General features: G+C 44.0%; 1 protein-coding gene across 4 annotated transcripts in view; it reads right to left on the bottom strand.

The window, feature by feature from the left end:
- Positions 1–27,274, bottom strand: part of GLMN (glomulin, FKBP associated protein) — a 119,018-nt gene that overhangs the window by 12,289 nt on the left and 79,455 nt on the right. The window contains exon 16 of one of the 4 annotated variants that reach the window (XR_010985568.2): positions 26,739–26,874. The exons of the other annotated variants lie outside the window; for them this stretch is intronic. The gene's annotated coding sequence lies outside the window, so the exon portion shown is untranslated. The remainder of the gene's footprint in view (positions 1–26,738; positions 26,875–27,274) is intronic. 4 annotated transcript variants of the gene reach the window in all.

Raw genomic sequence — 27,274 nt, forward strand, 5'->3', positions numbered from 1 at the left:
CTCGTCTGAAATCCTCCCAAACCACATATCATTTTGAGATTATAGTAAATTATTTTCCCCTCAATCTCTTGGCAACCATTAAAGTTTTCAGTCCACTCAAGGATGTTGCCTCTTAGAGCCTCAAACTTATTCGTATTTAAATTTATTCGCTTATTTGTTTTATCTACTTTTACCCTTGTTATTTCTTCAATGGGACTTATTTGATATTTTTCACATTTATGATGTTTTCCATTTAAATACCAAGGTTGTTGTTTTCTCCACTCTTTGGTTTGGTTATTTTTTTTTTTTTTTTTTTTGTATACTGAATCGAGGTTCGTGAAAGAGCTAACATTTATTTCACAAACAAATCAACCAGACAAACAAAATATACAAAAAGAGGGAGCGGAAGACAAGATGGGGAGAGAAGGGGAAGCACACAACCACAACATTTGAGAGCAGGGAGAAGTGTGGGAGGGAGAGGGCTTGGGGGCAGGAGGCGTGGGAAGGGGGGGGGGGGGGGGGGTGGGAGAAGTATAAAACACAAGGGGACCGAAATTAGCGGGGGTTCTATCATCTATTTATTACTAAAACAGGTGGCGGTAGCCCGTTAAAATCCCTAACCCCCTTTTTATCTTATCACATATATTTATCTTATCACTTATATATTTATCTTATCACTTATATATTTATCTTTTCACTTATACTTATATATTTATCTTATCACTTACATATTTATATATTTATCTTATCACTTATACTTATATATTTATCTTATCACTTATATATTTATATATTTATCTTATCACTTATATATTTATATATTTATCTTATCACTTATACTTATATATTTATCTTATCACTTATATATTTATATATTTATCTTATCACATATATTTATCTTATCACTTATACTTATATATTTATCTTATCACTTATACTTATATATTTATCTTATCACTTATATATTTATATATTTATCTTATCACTTATATATTTATATATTTATCTTATCACTTATATATTTATCTTATCACTTATATATTTATATATTTATCTTATCACATATATTTATATATTTATCTTATCACTTACATATTTATCTTATCACTTATCCGTATATATTTATCTTAACACTTATACTAATATATTTATCTTATCACTTATATATTTATATATTTATCTTATCACTTATATATTTATCTTATCACTTATACTTATATATTTATCTGATCACTTATACTTATATATTTATCTTATCACTTATATATTTATCTTATCACTTATACTTATATATTTATCTTATCACTTATATATTTATCTTATCACTGTTACGTGCTCCTCCCCGACCCCCTGGTCACGATGTACCTCCGAGCCCCGAGAGGAGTCACGGCAGAAAAATGTGTTATTCTGTGTGTCAAAGATCAACGGAGAAGCCACCCCAATTGTTACTCACAAACAAATAATGTATTAAGATCACACAAGAATAACAGTACAACAACAATAGTATTCACAAGTACAATCAATATGTCCTATGATGGTACCATCAGTTTTGTAATATATAACTCACTGTGCTCCAAGTGAGTGAAACCAGAACATTCCCCAATGTCTCTTATTCCCGGCTTCCAGACGAAGTTGATTCGCTCCAGCGATCGCCAGAACGATGTCCAATCGAGACCAGAATCCCGTGCGGATGGCAAGTACAGTCACACCGCCGAAGCTGTACAAAGGCGCCCTCAAGGCGACGGAGAGATCACACCCTCGGGTATGGACGAAGTAACCTTCAAAAAGCCACGTAACACACACGCCCCAGATTGACATCTGAATGCGGTGAAAATGGTCGAAAAGAGACAAAACCGAGAGCGAAGCAAAAGTCCTGCGCGAGTCAAAATGGCCGACGACCCGCTCTTGAGACGTAACGGCCCTGCGATAATTCTCCTCGGAATCCACCGCCAAAAACCTGACACGCAGTTTGATCGGTCACAGCGATGACAACTCTGTCACAGGAATCCCTTTCCCGGGAAACCCGAAAGTTCGCTAGTGACTCTTGCTCGCCAACGTTCGCTCCAGACCGCAAGTAGCTCGGCTCCTTTTTGTCCGACTCACTCGCTCCGCCCTCTTTCTCTCTTCTTCCTCTTCGTCGTCTGGTTCCCGGTCCGGTTTCCTGTTTCTTTTAACATTAAGTTTTTTACCTTTTGAAAACAATTCATGAACAATAAACCTTTTGAAAACAATAATAGTACATGGAATCAGAAATATTTACAGTGGATGCAAACCACCACAACGGAAGTGACGAATCTATAACACTTCCCCTCATCAAGAAAGAAAGTTTGAACAAAGTGAAAACTTTCTTTGTAGGCAAAACTCTCCCAACAAACAAAAGGAAACTCACACCCAAATCATCAATTCCCGTGAGCAACGATAATCAATATTTCCCAAAAATAAAGCAACAAAACTTCAAACAACCTACAGAGATTTCCAAAGTTAGTTCACTCTGGACAAAGCATCAGCAACGACATTCCCTGCCCTTTACATGCTCAATTTCCAAATTGAACTCCTGCAAAGCCAAACTCCATCTCATCAACCTCTGATTTTTATTTTGTCATTTTTTTGAATGAAGGTTAAGGGGTTGTGATCAAAAATCCAAAGTCAAGTAAATTTATAGCACTTTTTAGGGAGGCTGAGCTGAGAGCCAGGTTTCATGGTGGTTGGGTGGTGAGGCCTGGAAGTATTCATGACATGGACGCCTTTAGGAACGTGGAGTTCACGGTTAATCCGTAGAGGAATCTTGGCTCGGCTGCTCCGCAGCATTCAGTGCTTCAAACTCTTCCTAACTTTCATAATAATCATGGTTGGAGCGCTTGTCGCTGTAGTCATTTCTGTTGATTTGTCGGCACGGCACGTCAAGTCATTTGACAAGACAGGCAGTCAAGCACGGCAAGTCATTTGAATAGCGGTCTCCTTCTCGGCCACTACCCTGATAATCATCCCTTCGGGAGCTGCCGTAACTCTGGGAGCCTCCATAGTAATCTCGACTGCAGCCACCAGCAAAACTACTACTCCCACCCCGGGAGCCATAGCCACCCCTGAAACTACCTCCACGTTTTCCTCCTCTGTAGCCCCCTCGACGCCCATGGCCTGCCTCCTCTATTATTAAGGTCCGACCATCCAAATCCTTGCCATTCAAATCCTTTTCTGCATCTTTGGCATCCTTTGTGTTTTCAAACGTGACAAAGCCAAACCCTCTTGACTTTTGCGTCTCCCTGTCTTTTATCAGCCGCACTTCCAAGAGTGGTCCATATTGGCCGAAGACAGAGTCCAGAACATCTTCCCTTGTTTTGAAGTTCAGTCCACCTACAAAGAGCTTGCCAACATTGCCTCCATTCATGACTCGTGTGCGCTGACACTTAGTTTCAAGGTACTTGACACGAAGTGTCTGTGCAAAGCGTGACGTCCGTACCTTCCTCTTCTCTTCAGAGCGCTTCCTACCCATAGCATGAGTTGCGGCACAGGATGAAAAGATACCCGGAATCTCCGGCTCTAACTGTGCGGTGTTATTTTCCATACTGGGCTTTTCAACCAACATTGGATTACAAGAAACTCGACCACCGGCCAAATCATTCCCGATAATAAAAGAGATTCCCTCTACAGGAAGAGTGGCTTGTAAACGTACGGTGACCGGTCCTGACACCAAATCAGACTTTAAATGGATGACATGAAGTGGAGCTTTAACATAGCCACCAACCCCCTGTAAAAGAGCACTAACACCAGTTGCCGTCTTCTCTGACAATGGCAAAATGCCCTCAAGCATCAAAGATTGATTTGCTCCTGTGTCCCTCAATACCCTAACAGGTCTCTGGTTAGTCAAGTCTCCATCCAGTGACACAACCCCCTCTGAAATAAAAGGTTTGTAACCCTCTTGAACACGGTCGTTCTGTGATGCCGTAACTTTGGCATGGGAACCTTCACAAGGCACTGTCCTCCGAGGACGATTTCTCGCATTTGCCAATGCATTCGGAGTTGTACTAGTCTGACTCCGCTCCTGATTTTTCCTTTCCAGGGCATAACAATGGGACATCAAATGTCCAGGTTTCTTGCAAAAAGCGCAAGTAGGCCCGGAGGAAAAACTCGTGGTCTGCCTCGGGCCCCCCGGAAGATAAGTCTGTCTTGGAACTGTAGTCTTCTGATCCCTAAAAGTCGCGGTATCAGATTTGTCCCCATAGTCATCTCTAGGCCGCCTCCACGAATATTTGTTCTCTGCCCCTGATTTATCATAACTCCCCTGGCTAACTCTAGGTGGGAAGTTAGGTTTGTGGAACCCCATCCTGTGTGTCAAGGCATAGTCATCTGCCACGGTTGCTGCCTCATACAACTCTGGTACTTTCTTTTCCTCCAGATGTACTTTAATGTCTGCGTGGACACACCGTTTGAATTCCTCCACCAAGATCAATTGTCGCAACAGGTTGAAGTCTTTCACAACCCCCTTCGAATCACACCACCGATCAAACATGGTTTCCTTCATTCTGGCAAACTCCACATGGGTCTCACTCTCCCTCTTCCTGGCATTCCGGAATTTTTGCCAGTAAGCTTCAGGGACCAATTCATAGGCTTTGAGAATGGCTTTCTTCACTTTCTCATAATCTACACATTGGTCAATCGGGTAAAGCCGAAAATATATCTTGAGCTTTACCCACCAAAACACTTTGCGCTAACATAGTCCAGGACCCCACAGGCCATTTTAGCATTTGAGCCACTTTCTCAAAGTGTACCTCCTTTTCATTGAAGGGTGGAACCAGCCTCACATGCCTACCAATATCTCAGGTGTTCTGACTAGTTGTCGAACCAGCCGGCATGGATACGACTTCTCCCCGTTTTCCCATTAACCCCAGCTCCTTGAGTTTAACTTCCTTCTGATACTCCATGTCACGTTCCTTTAACTCCCTTTCGGCTTTCCTTTCCTCTGCTCTTTCCTTTGCTCTTCTTTCTTCTTCAGCTCTCCTTTCCTCTGTTCTTCTCTCCGCGAGTTCTCGTTCCTGTTCTACTCTCCTTTCCTCTGCTTTTACCCTTTCCTGGCTCTGCAGTTGCACATCCATTTTCCGGAGCTCCACATTTTCTTTTTCCTCGAGTAACCAATCCAAGGCTACCTCTGTCCATGTTCCTTGTCCCACCAGAGATTCTACCACCAATGTCTGCATCTTTGCTTTTTTCATATTAACTCGGACCTCCAAGTTAAAATGTCTGGCCAATATCAAGAGTTCCGATTTTTTTAACGCTTGGAACTGTGCCTCATTAGGGGACGCCGCAAACTTTTCTGCGTCAAACACTGTGGTGACTATCAGTTAACACCTGTTAACCTTCACACAAAAAACTTTCCAATTTTTTGAAAAATTTGGGAATGTCAGAAAATTTCCAAATTTGGGAATTTTGGGAATGTTAGGGAAGTCTATCCCAGACGAGTGGGAGGGAATTTAATCCCGGACGAGCCCCCAATTTCTGTTACGTGCTCCTCCCCGAACCCCTGGTCACGGTGTACCTCCGAGCCCCGAGAGGAGTCACGGCAGAAAAATGTGTTATTCTGTGTGTCAAAGATCAACGGAGAAGCCACCCCAATTGTTACTCACAAACAAATAATGTATTAAGATCACACAAGAATAACAGTACAACAACAATAGTATTCAAAAGTACAATCAATATGTCCTATGATGGTACCATCAGTTTTGTAATATATAACTCACTGTGCTCCAAGTGAGTGAAACCAGAACATTCCCCAATGTCTCTTATTCCCGGCTTCCAGACGAAGTTGATTCGCTCCAGCGATCGCCAGAACGATGTCCAATCGAGACCAGAATCCTGTGCGGATGGCAAGTACAGTCACACCGTCGAAGCTGTACAAAGGCACCCTCAAGGCGACTGGGAAATCCAAAGGCACCCTACAGGCAACGGAGAGATCATACCCTCGGGTATGGATGAAGTAACCTTCAAAAAGCCACGTCACACACACGCCCCAGATCGACGTCTGAATGCGGTGAAAATGGTCGAAAAGAGACGAAACCGCGAGCAAAGCAAAAGTCCTGCGCGAGTCAAAATGGCCGACGACCCACTCTTGAGACGTAACGGCCCTGCGATAATTCTCCTCGGAATCGACCGCCAAAAACCTGACACGCAGGTTGATCGGTGACACAGGTGACAGCGATGACGACTCTGTCGCAGGAATCCCTTTCCCGGAAACCCGAAAGTTCGCTAGTGACTCTGGCTCGCCAACGTTCGCTCCAGACCGCAAGTAGCTCGGCTCCTTCTTGTCCGACTCACTCGCTCCGCCCTCTTTCTCTCTTCTTCCTATTCGTCGTCCGGTTCCCGATCCAGTTTCCTGTTTCTTTTAACATTAACTTTTTTACCTTTTGAAAACGGTTCATGAACAATAAACCTTTTGAAAACAATAATAGTACATGGAATCAGAAATATTTACAGTGGATGCAAACCACCACAACGGAAGTGACGAATCCGTAACAATCACTTATACTTATATATTTATCTTATCACTTATATATTTATATATTTATCTTATCACTTATATATTTATCTTATCACTTATACTTATATATTTATCTTATCACTTATATATTTATCTTATCACTTATACTTATATATTTATCATATCACTTATACTTATATATTTATCTTATCACTTATACATTTATCTTATCACTTATATATTAATCTTATCACTTATACTTATATATTTATCTTATCACTTATATATTTATATATTTATCTTATCACTTATATATTCATCTTATCACTTATACTTATATATTTCTCTTATCACTTATAAATTTCTCTTATCACTTATACTGATATATATTATAAAAGGCTACGGTGATTCTGTCTGTCTGTCTGTCTGTCTGTCTGTCCGGGGTGTGGCTTAGTCCGTTTGCAGAGTAGCTCCACCCATTCTTGGAGAGGCTTCATGTAAACAAATAACCACCATTTTATTAACTCGAATAGCTTTGAGGCCTGTTTAGTTAGGCCCGTGCTGTCTTTCTCTCTCACACAGGTTTATTTCAACTCAAATTCGATATATCATTTCATTTTTAACAGTCGCTAACATAGTTTTAGACTCGGTTGAAAAAAAACGGGAAGAGAATCCCATGAAAGTTTCCGTTTATCGAACGAAATGATTTCTCAAAGGCCTGTAAAATAAAGCCCATTCATTGAGTCACCCTCACGATTTTATCTCGAATTCACCATCTGATTTAATTTTTATCAATGGTTTTAGACTTGGTGTTAGAAATAATTGAGAACATTCACGCACACATGGGAAAATGCCTAAATATATATTTTTAAATCGCGCTACGATGATACACGAAAATACACCGCCTAAAATAACACTCAGGGAAAATTTCGACATATATTAAAAATTCACTTTTTCGTTTCCGTTAAGATATATTACTTCTACTTTTGATGATAGTCGTCACAAAACGACATATATTTCTTCGTTCTTATTTCATTCAACTTTATTATCCAGAAGTAAAATATGTTTCAGGAAATTACCGAGAGATATTTCTTCGTTTTTTTAAAATTAGTTATGTGTGCATACACTTTAAATAGGTTTATTTGAAATCTTTAATTTTCACAATGTAATTTACTTGCCATTTGTCATTTGATGATTACGAGACACTTCCTCTTGAGGATCGTGACAATTCATGCGTTGCGTGGAAACTTCTATTTCCAAAATGAATGAGACGGTCGATGAAGAATGCAGACTTGAACAGGATGCAGCAAGAAAACGAATGAGATGGGAGAACCACACAGGATGCTGCTGCAACAACGATGAGAAGGGTTGGAGAGGAGCGAGGAGTTGGAGAGGAGTTAGGGGTTGGAGAGTGAGGAGCTAGGGGTTGGAGAGTGAGGAGCTAGGGGTTGGGGAGTGAGGAGCAGGGGGTTAGAGAGTGAGGAGCTAGGGGTTGGAGAGTAGCGAGAAACTGGAGAGGAGTGAGGGGTTGGAGAGTGAGGAGCGAGGGGTTGGAGAGTGAGGAGCGAGGGGTTGGAGAGTGAGGGGCAAGGGGTTGGAGAGTGAGGAGCGAGGGGTTGGAGAGTGAGGAGCGAGGGGTTGGAGAGTGAGGAGCGAGGGTTGGAGAGTGAGGAGCGAGGGGTTGGAGAGTGAGGAGTTGGAGAGTGAGGCGCAAGCGGTTGGAGAGTGAGGGGCAAGGGGTTGGAGAGTGAGGAGCGAGGGGTTGGAGAGCGAGGAGCGAGGGGTTGGAGAGCGAGGAGCTAGGGGTTGGGGAGCGAGGAGTTAGGGGTTGGGAAGTGAGGAGCTAGGGGTTGGAGAGTGAGGAGCTAGGGCTTGGAGAGGAGCGAGAAATTGGAGAGGAGTGAGGGGTTGGAGAGTGAGGAGCGAGGGGTTGGAGAGTGAGGAGCGAGGGGTTGGAGAGTGAGGAGTGAGGGGTTGGAGAGTGAGGAGGTAGGGGTTGGAGAGTGAGGAGCTAGGGGTTGGAGAGTGAGGAGCTAGGGGTTGGAGAGGGGCAAGAGGTTGGAGAGTGAGTAGCGAGGAGTTGGAGAGTGAGGAGCGAGGGGTTGGAGAGTGAGGAGTTGGAGAGCGAGGAGCGAGGAGTTGGAGAGCGAGGAGCGAACGGTTGGAGAGTGAGGAGCTAGGGGTTGGAGAGCGAGGAGCTAGGGGTTGGAGAGCGCGGAGCTAGGGGTTGGAGAGCGAGGAGTGAGGGGTTGGAGAGTGAGGAGGTAGGGGTTGGAGAGTGAGGAGGTAGGGGTTGGAGAGTGAGGGCCGATTGGAGCGGAGAGTGAGGGCCGATTGGAGCGGAGAGTGAGGGCCGATTGGAGCGGAGAGTGCGGAGCGATTGGAGAGGAGAGTGAGGAGCAATTGGAGAGGAGAGTGAGGAGCAATTGGAGAGGAGAGTGAGGAGCAATTGGAGAGGAGAGTGAGGAGTGATTGGAGGGGAGTGTGAGGAATTGGAGAGGAGTGTGAGGGATTGGAGAGGAGTGTGAGGAAGTATTGGAGAGGGGGTATTGGAGGGGAGTGTGAAGAGGAGTGGGATTGGAGAGGCATGAGGGTGGAGAGGAGTGAGGATCACATATTATGTGAAATAAATGAATTGTGTTCATTACACCATTTCTGGTTCTGATGAATTGCCAGTAACCATTTTGTAAAATTTAATGTGCAGCATCTAAATCAAGATGTCCAAATGCCACACGCACACACGTCCATGCCCGTGGGATTCCCACGGGTGACCCCACTAGTACTTACATATTTGTCTTATCACTTATATATTTATCTTATCACTTACACCGATATATTTCTCTTATCACTTATAGTTATCTTAACACTTATACCCATAAGGGACACTATCAAATCCATTTTCCAAAATAAACCTCTTATCATCAAAAGCTCCTAATGCCTTCTTATTCACCTCCTCTGTATATAATTGATGTTTATAACTTCTTATCATATTCATTTTTCTAAACTCTTCTTTCTTTAAAGTTAAACAATTATAATAATTTTCAAAGTTTATTGTTTCTTTAATAACATTTTTCTTTATTCCTTTCAACTTTTTATCACTCTTTTCAATATTATTATCAATATATTTATAAGCATAAGCCTTAGATCTCAATCCTATAAATTCACTCATTACCTTACCCCCAAATTCATCCTTAAACTTTCCAATAACCTTTTTATTCTTTGAAGAAAACAACTTATCACCCGGCTTGTAATTACTTGTATCACAGATATCAATATCATCAATCATATCTGAATAAACATCTTCTGTATTAATTTTCAAAATAAAACTATCTGTATCCATATAAAGTAGATTAACATCATTTTGATATTTCTTCCTTAAGTTATTGTAAAAGTAATCATACATTAATGACTTTGACAAGTCAAGAATTGATATTCCAATATAAATAGGCTATCCATTTCAATACTTTCTTTAACCAAATGGATAGCACAAAAGTTCTCTGAAAACACCTCTACTCTTTGAAAACTGGGTCTATTAATTAATTTTGTTGCTCGTTTCCAAGATGTAGCAAGTCTTATGTTTTGTCTATTCCTAACATTTTCCATTGTCTTTCCAAATATTGTCTTTCCAAATTGTCTTTCCAAATCAATATATGTTTTCAACCAATGACTTTGGTTGAACTTTAAAACTCTATGAATCTTCTTCACTCTTAACCCTGCTGATAAACATTGCCTCAAGTTCCTTTGGTGTAAAACATAATTTCCCTTATTATATAATGTAGTAAGTAATTTCTCTGTTGATTTACGTTTGGTATTAAATGATTGTTGATAATCACTTACCCATTCTTTTCTTGGTCTTTATCAGAAGCATAAGGTAGATCTTTATGTTTATTATGAAGTTCTTCAGGATATTTCAAATCAGTCTCAAAATAATATCCAATTTTAGCTTTATCCAATTATTTTTGTGTAGAGATAACGATATCCTGTAAAACCTTTTCATAATCTTTCTCTTTATCCCACCTAAGTTCTCCATAAGGTAGGGCTTGAGACATAGCCCATCCATACAAATTATTAGCATCGTAATCTATCTATAATTCCAGTAATCTCTGTGTGTGTGTGTGTGTGTATGTGTGTATGTCTGTGTGTTTGTCTGTGACCGCTGTTTCTCGACAACCACGGGTCCGATATACTTGAAACTTGCCAGGTATATTGCTGGGGACCCGAGGATGTGCCTTTTCAAGGTTTGAAATTAATCGGACAAGTAGTTACCGAGCTATGGCGATTTAGCCGTTCGCCGTTCGCTTTGGCGTTGCGAATGGACCAAACCATTTCATGTAAATAGAGGGGGGGGGGGGGGGGTTCTGTGGTCGTTGCGAATGGACCAAACCATTTCATGTAAATAGAGGGGGGGGGGGGATTGTCACCGTACTCGCAAGCCGTTCACTTTGGCTTTGCGAATGGACCAAACCATTTCATGTAAATAGAGGGGGGGGATATAATTTTAGATATATATATAGTACGGGCATGCCCTAGTACATCAAATAAGAACTATATTTTGTTGTATCATAATTAGAAAGATATTTGTTGTTAGCTTTAGCATATCTACTTGAACATACTTGAGATATTCCTCCTCGTTTAGCCTTTTCTATCATCAAAAGCATATCTACATCACTGATTAAATCCAAATCCTGTTTTATCATTTTTAAGAAAGCACTCCAAGCTAAACCAGGAGCAGTGTAATAGTGAGCGGGGTCTAATCCATAGGAATTTTTATTATGACAGACGCTTCTAAAAGTTTCAAATACATCAGCCAATAGTAGGACATCAGTTTTAAGATACAAATCATGATACTGTTGCGAATATGGAATTTGGCCTCCATATCCGCTTGTAAATAGTCCCCTATTTCCCCAATACTCCCCAACTATCCCCAATCCCCCATTCCCTAGTCCCTAGTCCCATTGTCTGTAAACAACACTCTGTAGAACCGACCTTCCCCTTTTTCCCCCATTAAATGTCGTGCCCAGGTCCACCGCATCTCACGTAGACAACTTTCGGACATCTTGCTAATTATTCTTAGTCTATGTCAGTTAAGGACTCGTTTCCATTAATTCTGACTCTTCGTTGCACCAGAATGTGATTATATGGCACCAGTAGTGACCTTCCCTTACCTCCTCCCATCTTCTTCCCCAAACAACAACAACAACAACAACTACAGCAACAACAACAACTACAGCAACAACAACAACTACAGCTACAACAACAACTACAACAACGGCGCGCGGGGGGAGTGTGCGTCCTCACACCGGCTCGGTTAGCCGCCATGACCATGCGCTCCACGGGGTTACCACGAAGGGGCTCCCTGTCAGCCCCTCGTCAAGGGTGGAGCCGGTAACCCCCCCGCACGCACCCAATGAGAAGCAACGAGCCGATTCCATCTGGGGCGGAGCTAACGAGCCGAGGGCGTGTCACTCCCCGCCGGATATACGCGGCCACGTACCGGACATGACGAGAGATGCGCCCCGAGCTTGAGAAGACAAGAGAGCCACCTCCGAGCGCTGAGAGACCTCCTGCATCTTTTGGGCCGCGCTATCCTGTCCCTGAGCACAAGGTGCACCTTGTGCTGGCCATCGAATACCCGCTTTCCTTGCCATCAATCCCCGTGTGAGTCAGTTTTTGTCCTGTTTATCTGTCGTCTGTCGGGGCTATTATAAGACCGTAATTAAGTGCCTATCTTACTATGCTGTACCTCTCATCCCTGTAATCTGACCTTCCGCCCTAATATAATCTCCTCCGGAGGTCTTGAGAACCGTATCCCTGGTGTCGTGTCATTTTAATCCAGCAGTTGTGTCCTTTTCCTTCATTGATTTAGCATAGCGCGATTTGGTCAACGTCGGGTGGAATCGGGTGAGTTGGGGAAGAATCGGGGCAACTGTTAGGTCGCGGCAATACCACCGCTCGGTAAATAACATCTAAGCCGCGTCCGTAACAATTGGTGTCGAGGAGTGGAATTCGGACCCGGGACTAAATTTATTAGGCCCAAATTTGTAGTAGAATCGATTCGGAGCGCGTTTCCCGCGCGAAATTATAACGGCGAAATTTGATTTTGTTATACGAAAATAAAAACCCGAATTTTGAAAGTCGCGCTATGGCAGACCAAGACAGCTGGGGTCCGGTAGTGGAGAGTGAGGCAGAGTCGGTCCAGGACCAAATTGAGGGACGCGAGGAGAGCGAAGCAGTGAGGGTAGCAGGTTCGCAAAGTAGCGCCGTCACGCACGAAGTGGCGGGCGCGCAAAATGGCGCCTCGCAGATGGCCACGGCGTCCACGCCCGCGACCGTGGCAGCGCCCCTGGTGGATTTGAACCTTTTTTTTATACAAATAAAGGCCCTTATGGCCCAGAATAGTGAGCGATTGGAGGGCCAAATGGGGGTAATGGGGAACCGGATGGATGCTCAGAGTGAGCAATTGGGGGTAATGGGAAACCAAATGGGGGTAATGAGGGACGAAGCGAGGGGTACCGGTGAGGGGTTAGACAATAATTTTAAGGAGTTAGACAAGAAATTTGGGAAGTTAGACAATAATTTTGAGGGGTTAGACAACGGGATAAAAGAGGTGAGAAATGGGTTAATAGGGTTAGAAAACAGTATGGAAGGCAAATTGAGGGCCATGAGGGACCAAGCGGAAAGGGAAGTTAACCAAATGGGGCAGCAGATAGAGGGGGTCAGAATGGGGGTAGAAGCCAAACTGGATGCTCACAGGGAGGAAATGGAGCAGATGAGGGTGGCATCTGGGCAGGAGATGCAAGTGATGGGAGAGGAGATCAGGAGAGGAGTGAGTGAGGAGGTCGGAGGAGTGCGCGAGGAGGTGAGGCACTGTAAGGAGCACATGGAGAAGGAGGTGAGAAAGGGGACTGTAAAGTTACAAGGGGGAATAGAGGACCTGACGCAGGAGGTGGAGCAGCTAACAGAGGGACAAAAAGAACTAACGGACCAGGTAAAGAAGAACACAGCGGTAATAGGAGGGTTAAAAGCGACACAAAATGACCTAAAAAATGACTTGGTGGCGACGAAGAGGGAATGTCAGATGGTACGTGAGGGACTGACAACGAGGTTGGACGAGGTGGTAGAGGTAATGGAGACGAAGGACCGGCAGGTGAGGACGCACATGGAAACGGTCAAGGTAGCCTTGGAGGACGAGCTTGAGGAGACGTACCGGGGAATAAAAGAGGTGAAGCAGAAATTAGAAGAAGTGGAAGGAGGGGTGAGCGAAATTAAGAAGCGACGGAGAGAGAATAAGAAAGAGATAAAAGAGGAGATAAAAGAATTGGTCCAAAGTCTGTGTTTGGATCGTGATGATGTGCTCATTAACCGGATGAGGGATTCGCAGGTGATGGAGGAGAAGCGAAGAGGAAGAGGACCCGGTGTAAGTGGGGACCAATATGGTTGTGCGTATGATGCGCCAGGGGATTTAAGAAGCTTGGGGGTCGAGATAGACCCGGGTGTTCGTGAGAGGCCGTTGGTGAAGTGTGCGACAGGTCTGGTGTGCGAAAAAGGAGGTGTGCGAGAAAGTCCGACTCTGGGGTGTGTGAGGAAAAAGTGCGTGCCAAGGAGTGAGGGTGCTGGCGAGAGTGAGTCGGTCGTAGCGCGTGTGCGAGGGGGCACATGGAAGCGCGGTGTGGTAAGTGTTACAGAGGGTGTGACGGGAGAGTGTGCGCGAGAAAGGTGTGTGACGGACAGGTGCATGGGGAAAGAGTGCGCTGTCAAGAGTAAGGGTGAGTGCGCTGTCAAGAATGGAGGTGAGAGTATTGAGAGTGACAAGGAGAGTGAGTTGGTTGTGACAGGTGAGCGAGGATGTACACCTGGGATGGAAGGATGCACACCTGGAATGGTAGAGCGTGAGTGGGAATGCACGCTGGAGTTGGTAGTGAGGCACGTGGTTGGGTGTGCGAATGAGAGCACACCTGTGATTGTCACAGAGGAGGTGACAGAGGAGGGGGCGCGAAGAGGTGTGTTGGTGAGGTGTGCGACCAACGAATGTGTGCCAAAGTGTTCGGTGGTCAGGTGTGTGACCAAGGCTGTGAGTGGAATGAGTGTACCGAGGTGTGTAAGGAAAGGTACGAGGAGCATGGGCACGGCTGGATGTGTGAGCAAGGAACGGGCTGCGGGGTGTAAGCGTCCAGGTGAAGCATCGACGGTAACCGGTTTAGAGGTTAGGTCGACTTTTAGCCGAATCGGGCCCTCGGTGCGTGCCGGGCCTCGCTTTGAACGGCCGCGTCCATGCTCCACTAGGCGGAGCTGGCAGCCCGATAGGAAGGGTCGTCATGGCGACCACTTCTTGGTGAGACGTGCCGGCAGGTCGAGATCGGGCAATTGGATGGCTCCACGCCGAGGGGGTGCGTGGGATCTCGGCCCGGGTAAGCCCCCGTCCCTGCACCGAATGCGGGACGTGTCCAGCCGCTGGCACCAAACAACCCGCATTCATGGCTTGGCTTTACGAAGCCGGGCTTTGGACAGGAATTGGCGCACCGAGAGGTATTAGTGAGTAGACTGGGTGATGAGGTTAGTGTTTTGGCCCCAAAATTAGAGAAAAACAAAATTTGATGATTGGCAAAGGATTGGCAGTAGTGATTGGCAGATGATGAGCAGTGATTGGCCAAATTTTTGATTTGTTGAAATTTGATGTGCAAAATTGGTAGTGAGCGATGGGCCCGGTGGGTAAGGGGGGCATCCCTGCCACCCTTCCCATAGTGGGGGCAAAGGAGCAATAGATTATGGGGTGTATGGCAGTGAAAACTAGCCCGGGTGGGTTAGGATATGGTGTGTAGGGATCTAGCGAAGATTGACATTAGGTGACGTTAAGTTTAGTTAGTGACTGATACCTGTAGTGGGGACGCAGGTAGATTAGTATGGATGATAATGACGAGGGAGCGCAATAGTTTAAAGGGACGACTGGGAAGCGCAAGTTTCAGAAGGGAGTAGTTAGCTGAGATGATGCCGTGTGTGTGAGAATGGAACAGGTGTGATTGCACAGGTGTGCAACTGGACAGGTGTGTGGAGCAGTGTGTGAGTAATGAGTGTTGTGGATCAGCGCGAATGCGCTTGGGGAGAGAAGGGTGCAGGTGGCACCAGGTGTGAGAGCACAGGTGTGCAAGTACAGGTGTGTGGAGAGAGTTGGAGTAAGTGGTACGGAGTGGTGTGCATGGTGCGAAGGTGTGGATGGGGGAAGAGTGGACCCCTATCACGGATACCCGGGGCGGGTAGTGTAAGTGTTAGGTAGAGGGTACAGGTAAATTGTGGTTGGATATTGGCATTTGTGGTGCGGTTGCAGAATGGTGTTGTGGATGGGTGCATTAGTGTTGTGGAAATGGCTGGGCGTGTAGCCTGTTAGTGTGTGTAGTTGGTTGGGCACTCCACCACTGTGAGGATGTCGGCCAGGTGAGGCCGCAGGTGGGCTCTGGGAGCCGGTAGAGTTGTGGATGGGGCCCGAGGAGCCGGAGGACGGACCCGGGTAGCCCAGTGCCAGAGAGGGCACCGAGTAGGGAGAGCGCCAGAGGGCCTTCCCCAGGTAGTTAGGTTAGGGTAAGGAGCAGGTAAGCTCGGAGGCAACTGCAGTGGTGGAGGTGTGCAGGTGGGTAGACCCGCTGGGAGAGGTACACGCCACAGCCCAGAAATTGTGCGAGGGCACCGGGAGATGAATCGGGGGAGTGAGACCCCAAATTGAAAAGCACCACAGTTTGGCCAATGGGAATTGGTTTTTAGAACCCATAGTGTAAGAGGGCCAATGGTTTGGCCGGAGAAAGACCCCGGGTAGTGTAAAGTTGTTAAAGTCATTTAGGAAATAGTTAGGATTGATGAACCTGTCGCACCATACGCAGCCACTTACCTGTGGTGATGATGATGACTCCACACCTGTGTTTTCTTTGTTTTGGTGCAGGAGATAAGGACTGCTGTTGGATTTGTGAGACGCATCACGACGTGGATGAGACATTGGGGTGATTCCATCTCTCCCTCCCTAGGAGGGACTGATGATGAATTGGTAATGGCAAATTTTGATGAGAGTTGAAAATGGCAAATTTGATTGGTTAGGAGGGAGAGAAGACGAATTTGGTTTATGGGAGGAACGGGGAAGACAGTAGGGATGTTTGTTGATTTGTAAAGTAGATGTTTATGGGTAGTGTTGTGTTTTGTGGATACAGTAAGGGGTAAGGGAGGGGCCATGTAGGTTACCTGGTGGGGGGGGGGGCATACGGTAGGAACGTACCTGTCTCACCTGGTTCCCATGTGCCCCCAGTGTGCATCATCTTGTATTGCGTGCACTTTTGCGCCCTTACCACCTTACTCATTTGTCTGCTTCTTTGTCTCCCACCTCCGAGGATCTGGCTTTGGGGCAGAGAGAGAGGAGAGAGAGAGGTGCTGGCTACGCAGTTGTGGGCCTGCACTTTCGCTGCTTGCTGCCTGGATCGATACACCATATGGACCGCAATTTTGGTGGCCACCCACAATGGACCGCAGCTCTTGTGCGGCCAAGCACCACCCATGGATGGACCTATGGGTCAACGTGGCACCTATGCCATACAAGGTGAACCACTAACAGTTGGCCCCCTGACGGCCACAATAAAGAAATGGACGCGGTTGGCGCCTTTCTTTATTTTCTAAGGAAGTAAGAAGGCCAAGTGCACCACACGAAGGCAAGACCAGCGGCAGAACATCGGCCGGCTGCGACACCACCGGTGATTTATAGACACTTTATTGGTGCACCGGATGGTGCTGACTGTACATGAGGGGGTGGTGCTTTTCGTGCTGGAAAAGGGTGCTCTGCACGTTATTAAAGGCCGTAGGCCACAGAGCACTCGTGGGTTGGTGTATCGATGCTGGCATGCGTGCTCTCTCTATGCATAACATCTGCATGTGTTCCTCCAAAAACAGGTCCTGGATCGTAGTGTAAATAGCAGCGTAGTCTTGTAAATAATGCTCCCTACCGGCTGTATGTTTAGTTTGCGAATTCTTTCCGGATTCGGTTATCCTGTGGGTGTGTTTCTGAGAGGAGAAGGGTGCAACGTCGCAGGGGGACATATTTACTCATTTGTGAATATCTGTAAAACTGTCGCACTCAGGGTAGAGTTAATAGTAGAGGGAACTACATCTGAGTGCCACACTAAAATAGGTAAAAATTTATCGGGTCGGGACGCCCCGAGGGTAGAGAAGGGTGCAATGTTGCGAATATGGAATTTGGCCTCCATATCCGCTTGTAAATAGTCCCCTATTTCCCCAATACTCCCCAACTATCCCCAATCCCCCATTCCCTAGTCCCATTGTCTGTAAACAACACTCTGTAGAACCGACCTTCCCCTTTTTCCCCCATTAAATGTCGTGCCCAGGTCCACCGCATCTCACGTAGACAACTTTCGGACATCTTGCTAATTATTCTTAGTCTATGTCAGTTAAGGACTCGTTTCCATTAATTCTGACTCTTCGTTGCACCAGAATGTGATTATATGGCACCAGTAGTGAGTTTAGGACCTTCCCTTACCTCCTCCCATCTTCTTCCCCAAACAACAACAACAACAACAACTACAGCAACAACAACAACTACAGCAACAACAACAACTACAGCTACAACAACAACTACAACAACGGCGCGCGGGGGGAGTGTGCGTCCTCACACCGGCTCGGTTAGCCGCCATGACCATGCGCTCCACGGGGTTACCACGAAGGGGCTCCCTGTCAGCCCCTCGTCAAGGGTGGAGCCGGTAACCCCCCCGCACGCACCCAATGAGAAGCAACGAGCCGATTCCATCTGGGGCGGAGCTAACGAGCCGAGGGCGTGTCACTCCCCGCCGGATATACGCGGCCACGTACCGGACGTGACGAGAGATGCGCCCCGAGCTTGAGAAGACAAGAGAGCCACCTCCGAGCGCTGAGAGACCTCCTGCATCTTTTGGGCCGCACTATCCTGTCCCTGAGCACAAGGTGCACCTTGTGCTGGCCATCGAATACCCGCTTTCCTTGCCATCAATCCCCGTGTGAGTCAGTTTTTGTCCTGTTTATCTGTCGTCTGTCGGGGCTATTATAAGACCGTAATTAAGTGCCTATCTTACTATGCTGTACCTCTCATCCCTGTAATCTGACCTTCCGCCCTAATATAATCTCCTCCGGAGGTCTTGAGAACCGTATCCCTGGTGTCGTGTCATTTTAATCCAGCAGTTGTGTCCTTTTCCTTCATTGATTTAGCATAGCGCGATTTGGTCAACGTCGGGTGGAATCGGGTGAGTTGGGGAAGAATCGGGGCAACTGTTAGGTCGCGGCAATACCACCGCTCGGTAAATAACATCTAAGCCGCGTCCGTAACAATACTCTCCAAGGTTCTTTATATTAAATTTTTTCCAAACATTTTGTGCTCGAGCATAATCTTTATCAGTTATATGACTTTTATTTAACTCGTTATAGAAATTTTATTTTGAGGGAAGTTGTGTTTCTTTAAATCTCTCAAATGAATCCATATAATCATAAGGATATATACCCTTTTGTGATAAGAGTTCAATCTATTCTTGATTTATGAAATACTCTGAAAGACTCGGAAAGTTTTAAATATTTGATACCAAGTTAGATAATGAACTTTCTCTTCTAATTATTCTTCTGATAAAGTAAGATAATTTCTTTTCTTTTGACTTGCCATAAATTTGAATGTAACAAGAAACCGGATATGAGTTATAGGAGATGTATGAATTGTTTTTGTGAATGAAATGTATTTGTGATCTGTGTTAGGAATTGCTGAAATGTCTCCAGATGTCTTTGAAAGTTCATTTATAAATAGATGTGTATCATAATGTGCGTTGTTGTGAAGAAAGACTGGAATGAAAGAGGGGAGTTTATAATTAATATGACAACTTTGATGAGCTGGACCTCTATATTTACCTGTAAGATGACAATGGTCTCTAACCTTTAATCCTTTATCAATTTTCTCCTCACAAATATGACATACAACCTTTGGTTGTCTAAACTTACTTTTCTCTTCTTTTGTTAAGCACATGGGTTATAGGTTTCTCTCATTATCTTGGTTAATCGAACACAATCTTTCTCCAGTCGTTTTACAAACTCACGAGAAGCATATTCTCCTCTATAAAGTTCTAACTTGTATTTATCACCTACGGATGATTTGATATAATAACAAAAACCACAAGGAGTATGTTTTTGATATTTATTTGTGTATGATTTTTTTGGATTTGGAGAAGCAGCATCCATCTTTTCAAGGATACTTTCAAAGTTAGCATATATTACAAACGGATGTTTTATGGATTGGTTGAAATCTTTGAATGATATATCCGATCCTGCTTTTGGCATATTGATTACAGTTGATTTATGATTACGACAATATTTTGAATGTTGATCTAATCGTTCTTTTGTTTGAAAGAAGTTGACACATCGCTTACATGGATATGTTTTACATTTTTTATTGATTACTTGTGAAGTGATTAATCTTGACAAATTTTTGATGTAAGCATAATGTGATTTTTCTTTCGAAGCAAAGTAGAGAAGGTCAATATGTGTTTCATTATTTATATTATCAGAAATTTTCAATATCTGAACTTTGTTTGTATCCGTTAATCCATATACATTAATGGATACATTATCAATCTTTTCAAAATTAGAAATATCTATTAATGAGATTGGGAATTTGAAATCTTTAACATTTAGCGTATTCTAATATTTCTTATAATGAGACACTGTCTCAGGTTTGCAATGTGGGGGATGAAGGTGAGCGAGAACAGACCATAGGAAACATTTATTATCTTTGTTTTGAATATTAACAACTGCTTTTTAAAGTTTAATTTCTCTTGGTAAATCAATATAAGAAGAAGCATGAAGAGGGTCTCATTTTAGAATGTGTATATCTAGGAAAATGATTTCACTAATACTATATCCACAACCCACCACAGTATTATCTACATCCTGCTCCTGTTTTACAAGTTCACCATAAACACATGATGATAAGAAATCTTGGAATGATGTGATAAAGTGAGGGATTGTTCTCATATAAGGAGTTTCTTCAACACCATCTTTTACCATACCATTTTTGTGTTTTACCATACCATTCAAAACAAAGATAATAAATGTTTCCTATGGCCATTTTTACCCCATATAAAACTTTAAAGTATTCATCTCAGTCAACGTATCTTTTATAAGTGTTTCAACAGCAGGTTTAACCATCTCAATCGCATCAGCTATTGATTTTGGTCTAGAAGTTCCAAACTCAAAAACCCGTATCTTAATATGTCCCTTAAATGCTCCATCAGAGTTTTTAATAGAGTATCCAATCTTATGTTTGTGTGATTGAAGGTGAGATTTAAAGCCTCCCTTTTTAATGTCAGAGCAGACATCACAGTGTTTAACATTAGACACAGGAGGTAGTTCTCCCGCATTTCGTCTATGCTTTTTTGTTGTAAGGTGTTTGTTATAACATACCTTTGAGACATCCTTAGAGCAGACATCACAGTGTTTAACATTAGACCATTAGGTGGTAGTTCTCCCGCATTTCGTCGATGCCTTTTTGTTTTTAGATGACGTGTAAAAGCACGCTTATGATATTCACGATTACAAACGTAGCAATACGTTGTATTCACCATATTTATATAGTAAAAAACTTGATGAAAATCTCGTGGTAATTTATAGATACTTTTTCGCTTAAAATAAATTTTTCTTTATGAAAATCTCATGGTAATCTATAGATACGTTTTCGCTTAAAATAAAAATCAGTTCTTGGCACGGATCCAAATTCGTATGGATCCTTGGAGGAGACTGTTTAAGTATTTGAACCTTTTTTTTTCAATTTTTGGAAAAATCAATTCTTGGCACAGATCCAAATGCGTATGGATCCTTGATAGTGTTTAAAGTATTGTACACCGCACCTTTCCGATGCCATCTCCAGGTGCTGCATAACATCATTGCTGGGCACCAAAGGGGGCTTGGCAATGACGCACGCTGAAAGGGAGTACTCAGTTTTCACTCTGGTTGTTTTCTTTCTTTCTTTCTTGTTGTACACCGCACCTTTCCTATGCCATCTCCAGGCGCTGCATAACGTCATTGCTGGGCACCAAAGGGGGCTCGGCAATACGCTGAAAGGGAGTACTCAGTTTTCACTCTGACTGTTTTCTTGTTTTCTTTCTTGTTTGTTTGTTTGTTTGTCCGGGCGATATCTCAGCCATCCATTGAGGTAGGAAGCTGAAATTTCGGCACAATAGTGAGCAAGTCCTTTGTCAAAAATTATATTTTTTGTTTTTTGATTAATCAATTAATTGATGAGTTATTTAATTATTAGTGATTCATTAAGTACTTATACATTTCCTTTCTCTTCTGGCCATTATCTCAGGCACCTTTTGAGTTAGGAAGCTGATATTTGGACATGCCAATGACCAAGTGATTTGGCTGCAAAGGCTATTTTTGATTTATTGATTAATCAATTAATCAACTAATCGATTAATTATTTCATTATTTGATTAATTACTAAAAAAAATTTTTTTTTTTAGTTACAGATTCTGATGAAATGGTGGTGGTTTATGTGTTATATTAGTGAATTGATTAATTATTTCATTTTTTTATGATTATTATTTATTTAACTTCATTATTAATTATTTATTTGTTTTATTTCTCATCTGGGCAATATCTCAGGCACCTTTTGAGCTAGGAAGCTGATATTTGGACATGACAATGACTAACTTTTGGATATGACTAACTTCCCGGAAAATGTCTGCTGCTCTTCTTCTGCTCCAATCGGCTCTTCTGATCATGTGCTTGTTAAAGTGGACATCTCACTGGCCATTCTCAGAGAGCCTCCTCAGCGCCGACGATTCTGGCATTTCACTCAGGCCAACTGGCACGGTCTTCAAGCAGCCATCAATCATCTGGACTGGTCTCCCATCTCTACCGCCTCTGACATCAACTCATCCTGGGAATTCTTCCAAAGTAAATTGCTCTCTCTCATGCACAGATTTATCCCGTCTCGTCTTCAGTTGTCATACCCTTCCTCCCGTCCATGGTACACGGAATCTTGTGGTGAGGCTATTGCCCAGAAACAACTTGCTTTCGTCTCCTGGAAAGCAAATCCAACGGAAGGAAATCTCATTTCCTTTCACAAAGCCAGAAACAAGTGTGTGTCCACCCTCAGGAGAGCCAGGAAACAATATCTCTCCGTTCTCAGGACCGAACTCTCTTATCTGTCTCCCTCTTCCAAATCCTGGTGGCATCTGGTCAAATCTGTTTCTGGTGTTTGTTCCCCCTCCATCCCCTCCCTCACCTCAAATGGCCACACGGCTGACTCCGCACGTGAAAAAGCTGAATGCCTCAACTCTGTGTTTGCCTCTAAATCTTGTGTCCCAAACCCATCCCTCTCTGTACCCACCGTACCCAGCTGCTCCTGGACTCTGTGTCCTTTCCTCCTGACAAGGTGGAAAAGTTTCTGTCAACCCTCGACTCGGATTCTGCAACTGGACCTGACGGCATCAGCCCACGAGTTCTAAAATCCTGTTCTTCCGCTCTTTGACTCCCTCTCTCTGTTCTCTTCACCCTCTCTTTTGCTCAAGGTCATCTTCCATCTGCTTGGAAATCTGCCAACATCACCGCTTTACACAAAAAAGGTGCAAAAACAGATCCCAGCAACTACAGACCAATCAGCCTTCTCCCAATTATCAGCAAAGTCATGGAATCCATCATTGCTTCAGATATGAAATCTTTCCTCTTCTCCAATGGCTTGATCTCTGATCATCAATTTGGTTTCAGACCTGGACACTCTACTCTGGACATGCTGCTTCTGCTTTCACAACAATGGATGGAGGTCCTCAATGCCAAACAGCAAATTAGAGCAGTCTCCCTTGACATATCACGTGCCTTCAATACGGTCTGGCACCCCGCTCTGCTCACCAAACTCTCCTCTTTTGGTATCCATGGAAATCTCCACGCATGGCTGGTGGACTTCCTCTCTAGTCGTTGTCAACGTGTGGCCCTGAATGGGTTTCTCTCATTTCCTCTTCCTGTTCAGGCTGGAATTCCCCAAGGCAGTGTTCTGGGCCCTGTGCTTTTTCTGGTCTTCATCAATGATCTCTCTGACTCTCTTGAAAATCCTCTCTATCTCTTTGCTGTTGACTCTACTCTCTGTCGCTCCATTATTCATCCCTCAGATCGGCAGTCTGCAGCCTCCTCACTCTGCAGACCTGGACAAAATCACAGACTGGGCAAACAAGTGGAACATGTCTTTCAATCCTGACAAATCTCACACTCTTACGATGTCTCTCCGAAAAGACCGACTGGACAACCCTCCCATCCACTTTCTGAATAATCCTCTCCAAGAAGTTCTGTCACTCAAGCTTTTGGGTCTCACTATCTGCCATGATCTTTCCTGGGAAAACCACATTTCAAATCTGGCCTCCAAAGCCAGTCGCCGACTGGGCATCCTCCGCCGTGCAAAGTCCTTCCTTGGCACACCTGAGCTCCTCACCACATACAAGGCTTTCATCCACAGCTCAATGGAATACTGCTCTCCCCTCTGGGCTGGTGCTCCTGCCTCACACCTAGCTCGTCTTCACGCTGTTGAAACCAAAGCATTCAGAATCATTGGAATCTCCCGCGATGAAGCTAACTCCAAGGGCCTCTCACTTCTAATACTTATACTTCTCCCTCCCCCCCCCCCCCCCTTCCCATGCCTCCTCCCCCCAAGCCCTCTCCCTGCTCTCAAATGTTGTGTCTGTGTGCTTCCCCTTTTCTCCCCATCTTGTCTTCCGCTCCCTCTTTTTATATATTTTGTTTGTCTGGTTGATTTGTTTGTGAAGTAAATGTTCGCTCTTTCACGAGCCTCGATTCAGTATACAAAAAAAAGAAAAAAGAAAAAAAAAAGAAAAAAAAAGTGATTTGGCATTTGGCAAAAAAGGGTATTTTTGATTTATTGATTAATTAATTAATCGATTAATTATTTAATTATTCGATGAATGACAATGAATTTTTTTTTTTTTAGTTACAGATTCGGATGAAATGGTGGTGGTTTATGTATTCTATCAGCCAATTGATTAACTATTTAATTTTTTTTGATGATTATTATTTATTTATTTTCATTATTAATCATTTATTTATTTTCTTTCTCATCTGGGCAATGTCTCAGGCACCTTGTGAGCTAGGAAGCTAATATTTGGACATGACGGTGACCAAGTGATGTGGCTATCAAGGATATTTTTCTTTATGAAAATAGATGTGGCTATCTTGGCAGGACACAACTAGATCATGATATCAACCTCCCACCCAAGTTTCATCAAGATCGGATGATATCATCGGGTAGTTATGCTGCGGACAGACAGACACACAGACACACAGACAGACGCACACACATGACGAATATAGTGGTCACTTGATAACTCGTGAACCAATAATCTCAAAATTCTTCCAGGACTTTTGTCCTGGAAGTCCTTGGTGTCCTTGTGTTTTATACTTCTCCCACCCCCCCCCCCCCCCCTCCCCTTCCCACGCCTCCTCCCCCCAAGCCCTCTCCCTCCCACACATCTCCCTGCTCTCAAATGTTGTGTTTGTGTGCTTCCCCTTCTCTCCCCATCTTGTCTTCCGCTCCCTCTTTTTATATATTTTGTTTGTCTGGTTGATTTGTTTGTGAAGTAAATGTCAGCTCTTTCACGAGCCTCGATTCAGTATACAAAAAAAAGAAAAAAAGAAAAAAAAAAAGGTATGTGGTTTGGGAGGATTTCAGACGAGATCATTAAGAGAAGTTTATCATTTCATATCAGCTCAACAGCGATGCCTAAACCGAGAGTTAAATTCTAATGTCATATTTATCAATATTCTAGATGGTGATTCTTCTTTTAAGAAAATTAAATTATTACTTAAAAATGAAACACAAATATTCGTTGGGTCTCTGTATGAGTATAATGAAAAATGGGGGGGGGGGGGGGGGGGGGGGGAGAGGAGTTAAGTTAAATGCAGGGAGAAAAGGGTGTAATTTTTCAAGAGATAGAGTGTGAGTCAATAAGTTTCCATAATTTTCCCCATTGACTTCAATGTTAAATTTTAAGGTGTCCCAGAACCTATGAGTAGTAGTTAGGTCTATTGAGGATTTAATATTTGTAAATAGGTTGTCCTAAAAGAGGGTGAAACCTGGTTGAAAATCCAGTGAGTCAATAAGCTTTTGCCTTTTTCCCCATTGACTTCAATGTTAAATTTAATGTGTCCCAGAACCCCCCTTATCCCCCTACTAATGGCAGTGAGGCAGCGAGTGAACCATTCTCACTGAGAGGTGATATAGCGAGCACACCATTCTCACTGAGAGGTGAGATAGCGAACGCGCCATTCTCACTGAGGTGAGACAGCGAGCATGCCATTCCCACTGAGAGGTGAGATAGCGAACGCGCCATTCTCACTGAGAGGTGAGATAGCGAGCGCACCATTCTCACCGACAGGTGAGGCAGTGAGCACACCATTCTCACCAAGGTGAGATGGTGAGCGCACCATTCTCACTGAGAGGTGAGACAGTGAGCACACCATTCTCATTGAGAGATGAGACAGTGAGCATGCCATTCCCACTGAGAGCTGAGATAGCGAGCGCACCATTCTCACTGAGAGGTGAGATAGCGAACGCGCCATTCTCACTGATAGGTGAGACAGTGAGCACACCATTCTCATTGAGAGGTAAGACAGCGAGTGCACCATTCTCATTGATAGGTGAGACACCGAGCGTACCATTCTCGCTGATAAATGACACGGTGGGCATGCAATTTATCACTATAAGGTGAGAAAGCAAGTGAACCATTCTCATTGACAAGTAACACAGTGGGCATGGCATTCTCCCTGATCGGTGAGATAGCAAGCAAACCATTCTCATTGAGAGGTCAGACAGCGAGTGTGCCATTCTTATTGAGAGATGAGACAGTGAGCACACCATTCTCACCGAGAGGTGAGACAGCGAGCGCACTATTCTCATTGATAGGTGAGACAGCAAGCACACCATTCTCCCTGATAGGTGAGATATCGAGCACACCATTCTCACTGATGACAATTGACACAGTGGGCATGCTATTCTCACTGAGAGGTGAGGGAGTGAGCACAAGGCGAGTGATGATATTTGAGGGTTTATTTTGGAGTGCTTCAAGTATTAGGAAGTCAGACACCCAAATAGTTTGGGTTTGAGGTTCTCAGGAGGACCATTTGAAGGTTCATGATATGCCGGACAGCTTAAATGCCCACTTTTGAAAGAACAAAACACAGCCACACTTAATGGCTTGTCCGACAGGACGGTGCAAAGGTAACGCACCTTATACCTTTAGGTTGTCTCGTATGGGTTTAATATCCAACCAGACTCCAAACTCTTGGAGTTGGTGCTTCCCAGGCATGGCACTGCATCACCAAGTGCACCATCCCTCAGATGGACGTTAAGCCGGGTGTCCCATCTGCAAGCATTAGCTGGTATACGTTAAAGGTAACACAGTGCCCTACCCAAAGAGTAAGCGAATAATCACCAGCACCCTGAAAAAATTCTAAATTTATGCGCAAATCTCCTTCAATCAAATGTTTGGCCTGGGCAGCCGGTTCGTGAAAGACTTGAGACAAAAAACGTTCTCGGATGCTGACCCCACAAAGTGAGAATAATTGTGTCAGTAGTAGTAGTAGTAGTAGTAGAAGTAGTAGTAGTAATTTAAAAGCCAAGTGGACATCACACCCATTCCATTTTCTCATCTGTTCACTCCAGGGTTCACAGGGTGCTTCAAAAGTCCAGAATCATAGGGATGTTTATTTGACAATTTCATTGAATAATCGCCCAAATTGCGCGCACCTGAATGCATACACATA

Source organism: Myxine glutinosa, chromosome 8 (genome assembly GCF_964187855.1).
Source record: "Myxine glutinosa chromosome 8, kmMyxGlut1.1, whole genome shotgun sequence".
In the NCBI taxonomy this organism is placed as follows: domain Eukaryota; kingdom Metazoa; phylum Chordata; class Myxini; order Myxiniformes; family Myxinidae; genus Myxine; species Myxine glutinosa.